This window comes from Dasypus novemcinctus, chromosome 13 (assembly GCF_030445035.2).
Source record: "Dasypus novemcinctus isolate mDasNov1 chromosome 13, mDasNov1.1.hap2, whole genome shotgun sequence".
In the NCBI taxonomy this organism is placed as follows: Eukaryota; Metazoa; Chordata; class Mammalia; order Cingulata; family Dasypodidae; genus Dasypus; species Dasypus novemcinctus.
Genome location: NC_080685.1, coordinates 21,346,360 through 21,364,381, shown reverse-complemented (window position 1 = coordinate 21,364,381; position 18,022 = coordinate 21,346,360). Strand labels below are relative to the sequence as shown.

The 18,022-nt window shown below is 37.7% G+C and overlaps 1 pseudogene; it reads right to left on the bottom strand.

Annotated features, from left to right (window-relative positions):
• Positions 1-15,460: 15,460 nt before the first annotated feature.
• LOC131280871 (high mobility group protein B1 pseudogene) lies at positions 15,461-16,015 on the bottom strand (annotated as a pseudogene).
• Between the last annotated feature and the right edge of the window lie 2,007 nt (positions 16,016-18,022).

Here is an 18,022-nt window from a genome sequence, read left to right as displayed (position 1 = left end):
GTTAATATTTGTACTGTACTCCTTCTTGAATATATGGATTTAGGACATTTGGAACAATTTAGGATTATGTCAGTGCTTTAGAGTAGAATAAACACTAGACTGGGATAAAGGAGACTTGGATTTCCTTTTTTCCAAGAAAGGAAAAATTATATTTTGACTTCTGATATAATGATGCATCTTTGGTATCAAATAACACATAGTAACTTTAGAACATACAAAGACAGAGAAAATACTAAAAGACTATGCAAATTTTAGTATAGCAACAAAGTAAGTCTGCTTTATAGGACTCTTGTACAGACACTTTAGAAAATTGACACTCTCCTTTAACAACATAGGTATGATTATTAACACTGGAATATTCCCAAAAAAGTCTTGGTCACATAGTCCAGATGGTAAATTGGCAACCATGCACTAAAATTTACCCGCATGTCTTTTGTTTACCAGGACAGTCTTTGTTTTCCTTTCTGTTTGACACCATTGACTGCCATGCCCTGTCAGCATATTAGTCACAAGCAATTGCATTGGTTTTTTTTTAAAGATTTATTTATTTAATTCCCCCCCCCCCCCGGTTGTCTGTTCTCTGTGTCTATTTGCTGCGTCTTGTTTCTTTGTCCGCTTCTGTTGTCGTCAGCGGCAGGGGAAGTGTGGGCGGCGCCATTCCTGGGCAGGCTGCACTTTCTTTCTCGCTGGGCGGCTCTCCTTACGGGCACACTCCTTGCGTGTGGGGCTCCTGTACGCGGGGACACCCCTGCGTGGCAGGGCACTCCTTGCGCGCATCAGCACTGCGCATGGGCCAGCCCCACACGGGACAAGGAGGCCTGGGGTTTGAACTGCGGACCTCCCATGTGGTAGACAGACGCCCTAACCACTGGGCCAAGTCCGTTTCCCCAATTGCATTGTTATTCTCCACCTACCAGTGTATTACTTCTGCAATCCAACTAGTTATCTAACTGTTGTGCAGTCTACCCAGGGGGTGCCTGAAACCTTTTGAGTTTGCCAACTCTAGAATTTAATCTCTCAGTATTTCCACTAAAGTAACAAGATGTCTCAATAATAAAACAGTATGAAGCCAAAATATTTCTTTAAACTCAGCCTGGGACAACCAGCAAGATGGTGGCAGAGTAAGGAGCTCCTAGAATCAGCTCCTGTTATACCCAGAGGTATCTAAAGCACCTGTTTGGGGACTCCAGAGACCAGAAGAGCATCCTGCAACATCCTTGAAAGAATGGAAGCAGGGACGGCCCATCTGCAGAGCACTCCACACCAGGAGGCCAGTGTCCATCCTCCACTGGAAGCACAAGCCACATTGGGAGCTATTCTGTGGCTGGAATTGGAAACTCCACTTCCCAAAAATGGGATAGTAAGGGACAATTGGGCACCAAATTCAGCTATAGATTAGTAAATTTGTGGGTTAAAGTATAATCCTAAGAACAGCTAAAGTTTGAACCTGTCCACGTCAGAAAGAGGCCAGTAGCCACTATCTTAACTCCACACCTGGCATAAGGGGAAGTGGGATGGACTGAAAATCACAGTGCTGGTGGGGACTGGCTTCTTTCCACCCAGGTCAGATTGCAGCTCTAGCCTAAGCCCTAGCCTCACGTCTGGCATGGAGAAGCTGGGAGGACCAATAGCACCCTCTCTGGAAGAATACAGGCACACCCCATAGACCAGTGATTATCCTACTCTGGCAGTGCAAGCCACCTCAAGAGCTATTCTGAGGCTGGAGTTGGAAACTCCATTTTCCAAAAACAGGGGAGGAAGAGTCAGTTGACCACCAACTTTAGCTATTGATTAGTAAACTCAGCTGACTAAAGAATAACCCTAAGAACAGCTGAAGTTTGAACCTGTCCAAGTCAGAAAGAGGCCAGTAGCCACCATTTTGACTCCAGCTCCAGCATGAGGGGAGGCCAGGCTGATCAAAAATCACAGTGACTGTAGGGGCGAGTTTCTTTCACCCAGATTGACCTGAAACCCTAGCCTAGCTTCAGTCATGTCTATCAGGAGGAGGCTGGAGTGCCCTACACCAGACTATGCAGGTAACTGTAGGTACCTTTGGCTGGCACAGACTGAATAATTGGAAGTCTACTGGGGCAACTGTGGTCATCTTGGATCCACACTGCATAGATTGCTGCCCACACCTGCAGCTCCTTCCCAGCACCAGACAAGGGAGAAAAGGGCATGAAGCATCATCAGTCTCTCTGGGTAACTATAGTCTAAGCCTGCACAACTTGGATTATTCCACACATCTGTGCCTCTGTCCCTACCCCTGGAAAATGAGAAAGGTGGGAGAAGCTTCATTGGTCCAAGGGGAAATGAGGGCAGCATAAGCCTCCACAGCTGGAAGCATCAGCTACATCCTTGGCTCCTACTACACAACCAGCAAGAGAGAAAGGACAAGAAATTCCTAAATTAAAGAGAGAAATTGCACCCAAAATAAAAAATCTAGTAAGCCAGATGCCAAGAGCCAACAAACAATTACAATCCACACCAAGAAATAAAAAGATACGGCCCAGTTAAAGAAACAAGGTAAGCCTCCTGAAAACATAAAGGATTAGAGACGACTAATTGTAAATATTCTAACATATATTCTTAATAAATTCAATGAGATGGCTAAAGAGATTAAGAATATTAAGAAGACATTGGATGAGCACAAAGACGAATTTGAAAGAATACATAGAAAAAATATCAGATCTTATGAGAATGAAAGGTGCAATTAATGAAATAAAAAGTACACTTGAATCATATAATAGCATATTTGAGAAGGCAGAAGAAAGAACTGGTGAGCTTGAAAAAATGGCCTCTGAAAGGAAACATACAAAAGAACAGATGAAGAGAAGAATGGAAAAATTGAACAAGGTCTCAGGGAACTAAATGACAGCAAAGTGTGTGCAAACCTACATGTCATGGGTGTCCCAGAAGGAGAAGAGAAGGAAAAAGGGGCAAAAGGAATATCTGAAGAAATAATGGTAGAAAATTTCCTAGCCCTATTGAAGGACAGATATCCATGTCCAAGGAGCACAACATACTCCCATCCAAAAAAAAATCTGAGTAGACCAACTCCAAGACACATACTAATCAGAATGTCAAATGCCAAAGACAAGAGAGAATTCTGAGAACAGCAAGAGAAAAGCAATACATAACAAATTGATATACAGATTCAATGCAATCCTGATAAAAACTCCACCAGCATTTTTTTAAGTAAATGGAAAACATGATTATCAAATTTATTTGGAAGGGTAAGTTGTCCTGAATAGCCAGAAACATCTTAAAAAGGAAAAAGCAAAGGTGGAGGACTCTCATTTCCAGACTTTAAATCACATTGCCTAGCTACAGTGGTAAAAACAGCATGCTAGGGAAGTGGCTGTGGCTCAATCAGATGAGCTCCTGTCTACCATATGGGAGGCCCTTGGGACATGAACCTTGTGAAGGCAGGCTCCTTGTGAAGGCAGGCTCATATGCTGCAGAGTGCTGCCCAGCCCGCAGACACCATGGAGTGCCCCCGACTACAGATGCTGCAGAGAGCCGACTCAGCAAGGTGATGCAATAAAAAGAAGGGAGACAGCGAGAACACAGAAGAGCCCACAGTGAATGGACAGAGAGCAGACAACAAGCAAGCAGCAAGGGGAAGGGGAAATAAATAAATACAGACACAGAAGAACATACAGTGAATTAACACAGAGAACGGACAGCACACAAAAAGCCACAAGGCAGGGGGACTAAAAAAACAACAACAGCATGATACTGGCATAAAGACAGACATATAGACCAATGGAGTTGATGGAGTTGATGGTTCAGAAGCAGACCCTCGCATGTATGGTCAACTGATTTTTGACTAGCCTGTCAAGCCCACCCAACTTGGGCAGAACAGTCCATTCAACGAATGGTGCTGAGAGACCTGGATATCCATAGCCAAAAGAAGGAAAGAGGATCCCTAACTCAAAATGAATAAAAAATCTAAATATAAAAGCAAGAACCATAAAGCTTCTAGAAGAAAATGTTCACAACTTTTACTATATACTTATTGTTTATGTATGTTCATGTGTAAATGATATAAAAATAATAACAGGGTGGGTTGGGAGAAAATACTTTGGTTAGTAGTAATATTTTAAGGATGCTCTTTAATGCTTAAAAATATTTAACAACGATGCAAGGTATTGGTGGTAGGGTGAGGTATGAGAGCACTTTATGGTGTTATATATGTTTGTTTTGTTAGTTCACAACTTTTACTATACACTTATTGTTCATGTATGTTTATATATAAGTGATATACTTCAATAAATTTTTTTAAAAAACAAACTCAGCCTGCACTAAAATATCTTGAGACAATGTGATCATACCACCTAAAGCCTACAATCCTAAGAATTCCCTGTGACTTTCCACCTGCATTGGTTGACAAGAGCCCAGAGCCCATCTTGACCTAACCCCACAAAACTTGGCCTCAGGTTTAATAATGGGTACACTTCTTGTGCGCACATTTGCATTCCCACAGGCACAGTTGCAGCTTTGATGCAAGACAGTTTCCTCATTTCCAACCTTCAAAACTGCCCAAAATTGGTATGTGCAATTCACCTTCACAGTTTCACAGAGTGCTTCTGGGAGGCCCATGACATGTATTAATTTATAATGAGGACACTAATTGCTTCCTATAATGCAGTTGTAAGGATTAAATAAAACATTTAAAAAAAAATAAAAACTAAGGTATTTTGGATATCTAGGATATTGTGAAGGATCAAAACATTTTAGTCAAGAATGAGTCTAGTGATCACCCAAAAATATGTACCTCAAAAACTGGGAGTTATCTCTCACTGTTGAGGTTCCATAGTAACATTATTTGGTTGGGGATTCACAGCAAATGTTCCATAATGTTTTCCCCATATGGGTGGGCCATAGATACAGGTTCTGACAGTAAACATGGAAAACATCTCTCATACCACACACACTGTGGGATATCTACTCAATGGCTGGGTCATGGATAGTCAGCATTGGTAGGTAGTATTATCATTCCCAACTATCTGCTCTCTCCCCTATAAGATGATTACATTCATACCCTTAGCCATGTGACTTCCAGTACCTCCCAATAGACAGTATACTTTTCCACACAGTTTGCTTTGGCAGGTATATATAAATGGACATGATGTACCAGAGTATATGTACTGAAAGCTTGAAATGTGTTTGTTTAGTTGTTTCTACTCTGCCATGAGACTGTCCAAACTGAAATGGGTCATGTTGGTTAATACCTTTCCTAACTTTTTTTTTATTATTGACCACAATCCTCATCAAACCATGAAAATCCCTTTTATACAGTCCCTAGATTATCCTTTAGCTGTCTCTCAATTGATATTAACCTCCCTAGACTACCTTTTTCAGCCACAATCTTATTTATTAGTCAGCAATATTTGTTATACTCATTATGCTACCATCAATGCTATCCATTACCACATATTTATAATTGACCGTATTAAACATTCTATGTACATTCAGCATCAGCTCCCCCTTCTCAACCCACATTTTGTCTCCTAGTAACCTATACTCTGTAGTTTAACTCCATAAGTTTACTCATCATACTTAGCTCATGTCAGTGAGACCATACAATATTTGTCCTTTTGCGGCCTGGCTTATTTCCATGTTGTGATGTACATCCCCAGTTCGTTTCTTCTTACAGCTGAATAGTATTCCATCATACATATATATCACATTACAGCTGAATAGTATTCCATCATACATATATATCACATTTTATTTATCCATTCATCAGTTGATAAGCACATTGGTTGACAGAGGTTTCCATCTCTTAGCAATAGCGAATAATGCTGCTACGAAAACTGGTATACAAATATCTGTTCATGTCCTACCTTTCAGTTCTGAATATGTTCCTAGTAGCAAAATTGCCAGATCATATGGCAGTTCTATACTGAGCTTCCTGCTGAATCCCCAAGCTGTTTTCCACAGAGGCTGCACCATTGTACACTTCCACTGACAGTGAAGGAATATTCACATCCTCCCCAGCACTTGTAGTTTTCTGTTGTTTTTGTTTTGTTTTGTTTTAATACTGGTCATTCTATAAGGCGTGAAATGATATCTCATTGTATTTTTTTTAAGATTTTTTTTTTTATTTCTCTCCCCTTCACCTCTCCCCACTCCCCGTTGTCTGCTCTCTGTGTCCATTTGCTGTGTGTGTTCTTCTGTGTCCACTCACATTACTGTCAGCAGCACCAGGAGCACATTGCATCATCTTGCTATGTCAGCTCTCTGTGTGTACGGCACCACTCCTGGGCAGGCTGCACTTTGTTCTCGTGGGACGTTTCTCCTTGCAGGGTGCACTCTTTGCACATGGGGCTCCCGTATGCGGGAGACACCCCTGCATTGCACAGCACTCCTTGTGTGCATCAGCACTGTGCATGGGCCAGTTCACCACACAGGTCAGGAGACCCTGGACCTCTTATATGGTAGGTGGGCACTCTATCAGTTGAGCCAAATCTGCTTCCTCATTGTAGTTTTGATCTGCACTTCCCTAATAACTAGTGATGTTGAGCATCTTTTCATCTGCTTTTTGGCCATTTGTATTTCCTCTTTAGAGAGATGTCTGTTCAAGTCTTTTGCACATTTTTTAATTGGGTTGCTTGTCTTTTTGTCTTTTGAGTTGTGTGATATCTTTCTATAACATGGAAATTCAAACCCTTATCAGATACGTGGTTTCCAAAGATTTTCCCCTATTTAGTAGGCTGCTTTTTCACCTTAACAAAATTGTTTGAAACACAAAAGTATTTTATTGTGAGAAAGTCCCATTTATCTATTTTTTTCTTTCATTGCTCATGTTTTCCATGTAAGGTTCAAGAAACTGCCACCTACCACAAGATCTTGAAGTTTCCCTACATTTTCTTTTAGGATTTTTAATGGTTCTAGCTTTCTGTATTTAGGTTTTTGATCTATTTTGAGTTAATATTTGTACAAGACATGAGATAAGGGTGCTCTTTCTTTTGGATATGGATATCACCACATCCATAACACCATTTGTTGAACAGACTATTCTGACCCAGCTGGATGGGCTTAGCAGCCAAGTAAAAATTCACTTGGCTATAGATGTGAGGGTCTCTTTCCAAACTCTTAATTTGATTCCATTGGTCAAGATGTCTATCTTTATGCCAGTATCATGCTGCGTTTTTTCTGTTTGTTTTTTTCCCCATCATTCTAGCTAAATCATATGCTTTAAAGTTAGGAAGTAGGAGTCCTCCAACTTTTTTATTCTTTTTCAAGATATTTTTGGCTATAAGATCAGGAAGCAATAGTCCTCTGACTTTGCTCTTCTTTTTAGGATGTTTTGACAATTTGGGATCCCTTACCTTTCAGATAAATTTGATCATTTGCTTTTCCAATTCTATAGAGAAGGCCATTGGAATTTTTATTGGGATTGCATTAAATCTGTAGATCAGTTTGGGTAGAAATGACATCTTAATGATATTTAGTCTTCCAACCCATGAATACAGAATGTCCTTCTATTTATTTAGGTCTTCTTGGTTTCTTTTTTCAATGTTTTATAGTTTTATGAATACAGGTTCTTTATGTCCTTGGTTAAGTTCATAACTAAATATTTGATTTTTTAAGTTGCAATTGTAAATGGAGTTTTTTCTGACTTCCTCCTCAGTTTGCTTATTAGTGTATAGAAACACTATTGATTTTGGCATATTAATCCTTTTCCCACCACTTTGCTGAAATCATCTATTGGTTCTAATAGTTTTGTTGAGGATTTTTCAGGATTTTCGAAGTATAGGATCATATCATCAGTGAATAGTGACAGTTTTACTTCTTCCTTTCCTTCTTGAGTGTCTTTTATTTCTTTTTCTTGCCTAATTGTTCTAGCTAGAACTTCTAGCACAGTATTGAATAACAGTGGAGACAATGAACATCATTATCTTGTTCCTGATCTCAGTGGAAAAGATTTTAGTTTTTCACTGTTGAGTGCAATGCCAGTTGTAGGTTTTTCATATATGTACTTTATCATACTGAGAAAGTTTCCTTCTATTCCTATCTTTCAGAATGTTTTTTCTAGAGAGGATGCGGTTTTTTGTCCAATGCATTTTCTGCATTAATCAAGGTGATCATGATATTTTTCTTCTTCAATTTATTAATGTGATATTAATGTGTGTAATAAATCAGTATTACACTGATTGATTTTCTTATGTTGAACCACTCTTGCATACCTGGTATAAAACCCACTGATCACAGTGTATAATTTTTGGCTTTTGGGTTCGGTTTGCAAGTATTTTGTTAAGGATTGTTCCATCTATATTCAGTAGAGAAATGGCTCTATAATTTTCTATTTTCATAATATGGTTTATTTGGCTTTGGTAATAGGATGATGTTGGCTTCATAGAATGAGACTGGTAGTGTTCCTGTTCAAGTTTTTGGAAGAGTATGGGCAAGACTGGCATTAGATCTTCTTTAAATGATTGGTAGAATTAACCTGTAGAACCATCTGGTCCTGGACTTTTCATTTGGGGGAGGTTTTTGAAGACAGTTTTGATTTCTTTGAGGAAGGCAAGCAACTTACCTTCCACCAACAGTATATGAATAAACCTTATCAATCTCCAGAATTATCAATAATCTTTTTTTAATCCAATCTGATAAGAAAAAGAGATACTCATTATCTAAAATTTCTTTTATTACATATCTGACTGAAGATCTTTTCACAAACTTTTAGGCCATTTGTATTTCCCCATTTTTGAATGACCTGTTCATTTCCTTTGCTGATTTTTCTATTGTATTTTTTGTCTTTTTTCTTATAATGTGTGGAAGCACCTCATACCGTTTTTATTTTAATTTTTTTGTTGAATATGTTGCAATATGCTTTCCTGCCTATAGCTTCTCTTTATTCCTTGTTTTGTTTTATTTACGTGTAGACATTCTGAATTTCCATGTGTCAGACTTTCCCTTCATAGCTGTTGGATTTTGTCTCTTAGAAAGTCCTTTTTATATCCAATATTAGAAAATATTTTCCTATATTTTCTTCTCATTTCTCTCCAGTTTTATTTTTCACATTTGTCCCTGGAATTTGTTTTTCTATAGAGTGTGAGGTCAAGATCTACTTTAAATATTCCCCCAAATAGATAACAAACATCACTTACTGATCATTTATCTTTCCCCCAATTATTTGAAAAATTACCTTTATTGCAAACTAAATTCCTTTGCATACATAGGTCTGTTGCTGACTGTTATGAAAAAAAGGCAAATAGATCGACATACCAATACCAATGGTTTAAATCATTAAAACTTCTAGTTTGTTTTGAGATCTTTCTTTTCAATTTTTTTACCTTCAAGTTTTATTAACACCTTTTCTTTTCCACTTTTCAAATCAGTTTGAGAATCAAATTTTCAAGTTCCATAAAAAAAACAACTGGAGTTTTGATTGGGATTGCCTTGACATTTTTAATTAACACTGGAAGACTTGATAATCTTTACAATCCTAACATTCCTCATTTGGGACATGATATTAATTCATTTATATCTTTTAGTCAAACTTCACTGCTTTCTTCATATAAGTTTTACTTGTTAGTTTTTACTTATTTTTAGTAAATTTGTAGATTTTATTGCTATTGTTAATGGGCCCCTTTATTCTATTATTTTTTTCTGATTGGTATTTAGGAAAATTATTCATTTGTATATGTTGATCTTCTGGTCTACCTCTTTATTGAACTCTTTTTTTAGTATTAAAAATGTGGTGACTTGGAGGTGTGTACTCCAGGATAACATCTTCTTAAACTTAATCCATTCCTGTGTGTGTGAACCCATTGTAAATAGGACCTTTTGATGAGGTTACTTCAATTAGTGTATGACCCGACTGACTCAGAATGGTCTTAATTCTACTACTGAAGGCATTAATAGGAAAAGCCACAGAGAAAGGAAAAAACACAAGAGCAGCCAGAAGTTGGAAGTCAACAGAACCCGGAAGAGAAAAGAGAAGCCAGGAGAGGCAGCCATGTGCATTGCTATGTGACAGAAAAGCCAAGGATCAGGGATCACTGGCAGCCAGTCCTACAAACCACAGTCTTCACAGAGAAAGCATTGTCTTGACGGTGGCTTGATTTTGGACTTCTCCTGGCCTCAAAACTGTAAGCCAATAAATTCCCATTGTTTTAAGCCAACCCATTGCAAGGTATTTGCTTTGGCACCCAGAACTAAAATATTATTCAGTTGCTTAGCCATTTGGGATTTTTAAATTTTATTAATGCCTACAAATTGTGACATTTTTTATTGTTCCTTTCAACTTTAAAAAATGTTATTTAAAAAACACAAACAAAAAGGGTTATTGCATAGGACAGGATCTTCGATATATGGTTATGCAGATCTATGTAGTTAGTCATTATATTAGTCAGCCAAAGGGGTACTGATGCAAAATACCAGAAACCTGTTGGCTTTTATAAAGGGTATTTATTTGGGGTGGAAGGTTACAGTTATTGGGCAATAGAGTATAAGTTACTTCCCTCACCAAAGTCTATTGCCACATATTGGGGCAAGATGGCTGCTGACATCTGCCAAGAGTTCAGGCTTCTTGGGTTCCTTCTTCCTTGGGCTCTGTTTCTTTCTGGGCTCAGCTGCTGTGCTCCCTCCACAAGGCCTGCTATAGACTATCAAGTGAACAACAGCTCTTTCTTTCTCCCCAGAGCTTCTGCTATGTCTAAGGAATCATCTCTATTCCTCTGTGTTCTCCTGTGTGTTCACTTACTGGGCTCCAGCCCAAAAACCCCAACTATTTTGCCATGTCATTTTCTCTGTGAGTCCCCACCCCCTACTGACATGGCCCAATCAAAACCTTAATCATTATTTAATCAAGTGAAAGTAAAACTTCTAAATCCAATACACTCTGATACGCCCAGAGGAAAAGACCAGTTTGCAAACATAATGCAATATTTCTTTTTGGAATTCATCAATAATATCAAACTGCTACAGTTACATATATCGTAGACTACTTTTATATTTAAAAGGGTAAAATAAATGTTATTTTCAAAGTGAGTGTTTCAGTTTTCAATGCTATATACCAGAAATTAGTTGGCTTCTACAATGGGATTTATTTACTTATAAGCTTACAGTTCTGAGGCTGAGAAGAGTGTCCAAATCAAGGCATCATGTGAAGCTCTCTCCCCAAAGGTCAGCTACTGGCAATTCTGGACTCCTGCCATGTGGCAAGGCACAGTGGAGACTGTCAGTCTCTGCCTTCTCCTCCAGCTCATTTTCTCCCCAAGCTATGGTGATCAGGTACATGGTTGTCTCTCCCCTCCTCTCAGGCCTCATTACTTCAGCCTTGGGCTACTCCAACTGTGGTTTTTCTCTCTCAGCTTCTGGGTTCTTCTCTATCTCTGTAGCTTTTTTCTGTGTCTGTGGCTCTTATTACTGCAGTAACAGGATTAAGACCTACCCTGGGCTAAACTCTACTGGAGCAATATACTCAAATGGCCCTTAATTGATCTAATCTAATTAAGGGTTCACAATAGGTTCAAATAAGAAAATAATTTTCTGGGGTTCACAAAAGACTCAAACCAACATAGTGAAAATAAGCCAATTATGAGTAATATAACCAAAGATGACAATTAAAATATGCTGGTGTATATGTGGCCAGAGAGGATAGCAACCATCCTATTTTATGGAACTACTAGCCACAGAAATCTAGGCTGTAAAGACCTTCAGTTTGACCCAAGATGAGAGTCTAACCACTTATATATTTCAGTTTAGTTATTATTTTAAAATTTATATACAACAAGATTAATTTTTTTTATAGTTCTATGAGTTTTAACAATGCACAGATTCTTATAACCACCACCACAGGTGACAGAACAACTCTAACACTCTTTAAACAATCTCTGTCCCCATCTCTAACCCCTGGCAACCACTGATCTGTTTTCTATTACTACAGTTTTGTCTTTTCCAAAATGTTACCTAAGTGGAAATCCACAATATATAACCTTTTTGAGACTGGCTTCTTCCACTTAGCATAATTCCAGATTCATCCATGTTTTCATGTGTATCAATAATCCATTCCTTTTTAAGGCTGAGTAGAATTCCATTGTATAGATGTAACAATTTGTATAACTGTTCACCCATTAAAGGATATTTGAATTGTTTTCACATTTTGGTAATTATGAATAATGCTGCTATAAATATTTGTGTAAAAGTTTTTGCATAGATTGTGTTTTCATATCTTTTGGCTAAATACATAGAGTGAGACTGTTAGGTCATCTGGCATGTGTATACTTAGCTTTATAAAACAGCCACCAAACAGTTTCTAGAGTGACTGTACTGGTTTGCAGTCCCAGGAACAACACATAAGAGTTGCATTTACTCTAGATCTTTGTTAGCACTTTTTATTGTCAATATTTTTTTATTTTAGCCATTCTCCTAGGTATGTAACTGCATCTCTTTGGTTTTAATTTGCATTTCCTACTTACTAAAGATTTTTAGCATTTTTGTGTGTTTTTTCCACCCATGTATCGTCTTTGATGAAGTGTCTGTTTCATCAGTCTTTTGCCCATTTTTTAAAAACTCTGTGGTTTGTTTTCTTATTGTTAGGTTTTGGAAGTTTTTCTTATGTATTTGGGGAAAATTTCTTTGTCATATTATGATTAGCAAACATTTCTCCCACCTATGCTTGTGGTAAAACATATATAACATAAACATAACTCTAAACATTTTAAGTGTAAAATTCTGTGACATTAAGTACATTGGCAATGTTGGATAACTTTTACCACTATCTATTTTCAAAGCATTTTAGTGAGATTTTAAATAGGATAACATTAAATCTTTAAATAAATTTGGGAGAAGTGATATATTAACTATATATTCCAATCCATGAAAAGGGCAAGCCTCATCACTTATTTAGATCTTGATAGCTGGAAAACATGCTTATTGAAATTTCTTCACTTAAGTAGCTTTGAAAATTCTAAAACTAATTGTGTTCCTTTTCTATTCATCTAATTTTAGAAGGTTATTCTTTGCACTTAGTTCCCTGAAAGATATTTAACCAGACCATCTCAGTTTTAATTACAGGAATAAGATAACATTTCAAAGCAAAACCAAACAGAATGGTATAAATCTGTAACTTTCCTCAGAGACAAAAAGCTTTATATCCTTGAGGGTTGTCTGAGAGAGAAGCCATGAAGACCTTGCAGCTGCACAATTATATCTAAGTGGTGGTTTATTCACCTCTGAAATCAAGGACAAGTTGTATGTACTTGAGACAACACAGGACTGAGAAATTGCACATACCCTCCTCACAAAACCCCTGGCATCACTTGTTTTTTCCATTTGTTTTTCTTTAACTACCCCTTTTCTATTTTTTTCCTATAAAAACTCTAGCTCCCATTTTCGCTTTGAACTGGTTTTAGGAAGAATTCCCCAGTTCCTTGCTTGTACACTCACAATAAATCATTTTATAATTAAAAGACATATTTGTCCTTTGTAGTGCAGGATCAGACAGGCCTGTCTATAGGAAATAACTGTCCTTACAGTAACATCCTGATTTCTTTCAGAAGCATTTTACAGAGCATTTTGGTGGCATTTTAAATGGGAATGCATTAAATTTTTAGATCAATTTGGGAGAAGTGATATTTTAACTATTTATTCCAATCCATGAAAAAGGTATGCGTCATCACTTATTTAGGTCTTCTCTGATTTCTTTCATTAGCATTTTGAATTTTTAGGATACAGATCATTTATATATACTTTTATATATATACACACATATATATTTTTTACTAATAAAAATTGTATTTACTTAGAAACATTCAGAATGTCAACAAAACAGCTGCAACATTTTTTTTCTCACAATTACAGAGTGGTATTCAGTTAGCAGTATGACAATTATTTCGTATGAACTGCATCAGAGACAACTGAAGATGAAAAACTACCATCCCCATATCTAACTAATTTGTGCTGTGCACCAGCAAAAATCTGCTTTAAATTCCCATGCCAATTTACAACCCCAATACTGTACCCAGCAAAGTTAGTGGCTATTGAAAAAACACATTCAGGCTATTGAAAAAACACATTCAGGCTATCTAAAGACACATTTGATGTGGCCAGTCTCGAAGCCAAACTCAGCATGTAAATGCAATGCCTTCCCCCCAGCGTGGGACATGACACCCGGGGATGAGCCTCCCTGGCACCGAGGGACCACTATCAACTACCAACTGATGATGCAACTGGAAAATGACCTTATACGGAAGGTTCAATGCGGATCAGCAGAATATCCCTGTCTACATAAAATAACATGACTTTAAAATGCTGTTTGACCTAAAGTAAGGGGGAAATGGAAAGGAGAAATGAGTTTATATGGCTACGAGTTTCTAAAAAAGAGTCTGGAGGCTGGCAGAAGGATTGCCCTCATGCACAACTGAGCAGAGTCAGAGAGACAGATAAAGCAGATACAACCCCCAGATATTGGTTCCTTTGAGGGCTAAAGAGACCCATGGGAGTTATGGTCATGGCCGATGGGGTTAACTACCAGGGCAGATGGCCCCTCTTTGGAAATGGTGTTTATGTGTGATGAATCTGGACTCAGATGGGATCTTCCTTCATAAGACTTTCATGCTAATGTGCTGGAGGTGCAGTTAATGTTGGGGTTTAAGATATATTTAGGGGATTTGAATCTCTGGACTGACAATGTGATAGCCAGGTCCTGAGCCTCAACAGACTCCAGCACCTACAATCTGATCTATTGGACTTACCACACTCAGCTAAGATGGAGTTGAAGAAGGACAACCACCACACCATGGAGCCTAGAGTGATTACAACTGAAAGTGGGAGGATTGCATCCAGCATCCATGTGGAATCTGAGCCTCCTCTTGACATAGAGGTGCAATGGACACAACCAATCCAATGTCCACATAGAAGAGGTGGCATTGGATTGGGAAAAGTGGACATGGTGGATGATGGGTATGGGGAAAGGCAGGAAGAGATGAGAGGTGGAGGCGTCTTTGGGACATGGAGCTGCCCTGGATGGTGCTTCAGAGGCAATCACCGGACATTGTAAATCCTCACAGGGCCCACTGGATGGAATGGAGGAGAGTATGGTCCATGATATGGACCATTGACTATGAGGTGCAGAGGTGCCCAAAGATGTACTTACCAAATCCAATGGATGTGTCATGATGATGGGAACGAGTGTTGCTGGAGGGGGGAGAGGTGGGGAGGGGGGTTGGGGTTGAATGGGACCTCACATATATATTTTTAATGTAATATTATTACAAAGTCAATAAAAAAATAAAATAAAATAAAATAAAAAATTGTTTTGACAGCTAAAAAAAAAAGTAAAGACACATTTGGTAGTGAGGTAACTATACAAAGAAAGACACAGTACTATTTAAAAACTACACTGCTTTACATTTCAATTTTTTTTCTTTAGAAGGAGTGAGTTGTGTACAGGGGGACTAAATGCTTTATAGACAAGGAAAAAAAAACTGCTAGAACCAACTTATTCATCCTCATCTTCCTTCCCCCTCTTCCTTTGTTTTCTGGCTTTTTTCAGCCTTGATGACTCCTTTTGCCACATAAGGCTTTCCTTTAGCCCAGTGTGCAGCAATATCTTTTTTGCATGTCTCTTTCAGCTTAGCACCTTCTTTTCATAAGGCTGCTTGTCATCTTCAGCAGTGTTATTCCACATCTCTCCCAGTTTCTTTGCAACATTGCCAATGGAGAGGCCAGGATGCTCGCCTTTGAGTTTTCGGTGAAACTTAGAACAAAAGAAAAAGGCTGAAGGAGACCTCTTGGGTGCATTGGAATCCCTGAACTTCTTTTTTGTTTCCCCTTTAGGAGGGATATAGGTTTTCATTTCTCTTTTATAAATAATGGGCCTTGTCTGCCTTGGCCATGTCTTCAAATTTTCCTTTCTCTTTAGCAGATATTGTCTTCCAACTCTGAGCACTTCTTGGAAAACTCTGAAAAGCTGACTTAAGCATCTGATTGCTTCCTCATGTGTTCCTCCCAGCAAGTTTGCAGGTCTCGGTTTCTTAGGGTCTCCTTTGCCCATGTCTACTTATTTCTCATCTGTGAAGCTCAGGGCACCCAGCACCTGCGTGGCTCTTACTTACCCCAGAACTGTGTCTGTGGAGCTCAATGTACAACAATGGCTCCTGTATATATTTTGTTAGAATTATATCCATTTTATTTATGCAGAACTATTATAAATGACATTCTTTTTTAAATTTCAGATTCCCAGTGTTCATTCCTAGCATATAGAAATGAAATTGATTTTTGTATGTCAACCTTGTACCCTGCAACCTTGCTAAACTCACTTATTAGTTTTAATAGCCTTTTTGAGGAGTGTTTAGGATCTTCTACATAGACAAATTTGTTGTCTGGAAATAGGAACATATTTGCCTTCCTTTCCAGTCTGAGTGCTTTTTATTTCTTTTCTTTATCTTGTTGTACTGGCTAGGACTGCCATTACATTTATTTCTATTTAAAAAATTGGAATTAATTTTATGCAGAGTATCGTTTAGGGATAAAATTTTTTTTTATGGGGCCTAACTTTTGAAAAATGTATTCTATTCCCATTGCTTTACAGTGACAATTTTATTGTAAATCAAATACTGTATATGCATGGATGAATCTTCAGGTTCACTACAGTATGCCATTCATCTACTTGGCTATTAGTATTACAACAGTACCACAAAATTTTAGCTTTGTATAGTAAGCCCTCCATGTAGTTCTTCCTTTTCAAGTGACTTGGCTAAGATTTTTAAATCAGCCACACACGTGAGCATGCACACACACACACAGTTCCTCTTAATGAGCATGGTTGGCATGGCCTTGAGTCTTAAGATTAAATTGCAGCAAACTGATATCTGTAAAAGAGTTATAAAATGACTCTTACAACTCATGAACAGGGTATCTCATGCCATTCACCTAGGTCTCTTTAATTTCTTCCAATATTTTTCCACTTTCTGCCTATAGGACTTATATAACCTTTGTTAGATTTATCCCTGGGCATTTGATATTTTGAAGCCATGCAAATAGTATTTTTTAAATTTTTATTTCTAATGCTTAAAAAATGCTATTGACTGTTTAAAATGACAATGCTATCAATGTATTCTTAAATTTGTAACATGTTGACATAAAATATATGACAAGAATACCACAAAATTCAAGGGAGATGCATAAAATTTTAATTATACTGTTTTAATACTCATACTGTGGAGTGGTTAAATACTGATTCAACATTGACAGTAACAAGTTAAGAATGCATATTGTAATCATTAGAATAACCACTAAAATAAAAGAATTATAATTAAAAAGATAATAAAAGAGAAAAATGGTGTACTAAAATGTACTTGATTAATCTGAAAGGAAGCAGGAAAGGGGAAACAAGGAACAGATGGGACAAGTTAAAAAGCAAGTGTGGTCTATATAAAGCCAACCCTATAAGGTAACACAATAAATTAAAATGGACTAATCACTCTTTTAAAATAAAAAGATTGAAAATAGGTAAGCAGGGCTCAACTCTCTCACAAAGCAATGAAGGAAGGGGAAAAATCTATCTGAGGGAGCTGCTTTGGGGAATCTCCAGACCAGGAAAGTGCTATGTATCATCCAGGTGGGAGAGGGACAGAGAGACAGAGAGGCCAAACAAAACTTGCATCTTGGACAACTACAACAATATAGAATAAGTGGAGCCAAGTGTCAAAAAGGAATCTTAATAAAAAAGGAAACAAAATAAAACCCTAGAGTAGAAAGAGAAACTACCATCTGAATAAGCCAATCAAGACACCAACAAAAAATTACAAGCCATACTAAGAAACAGGAAGACATGGACCAGGCTAGTAAACAAACTGAAAAACATGAGAAAATGCAGAAATTGGAAAAACAAATCAAGGTTATCCAAACAAATGTCATGAATCAACTTAATGAAGTGAAGGAAGAGACAAAGGATATTCAGGAGACACAGGGGGAATATACTGAAGAAATCATAAACATACATAAAATGACAGTGAATCTGATGGTGATGAATGGCACAATGTTCCCATTTTCACTTTGA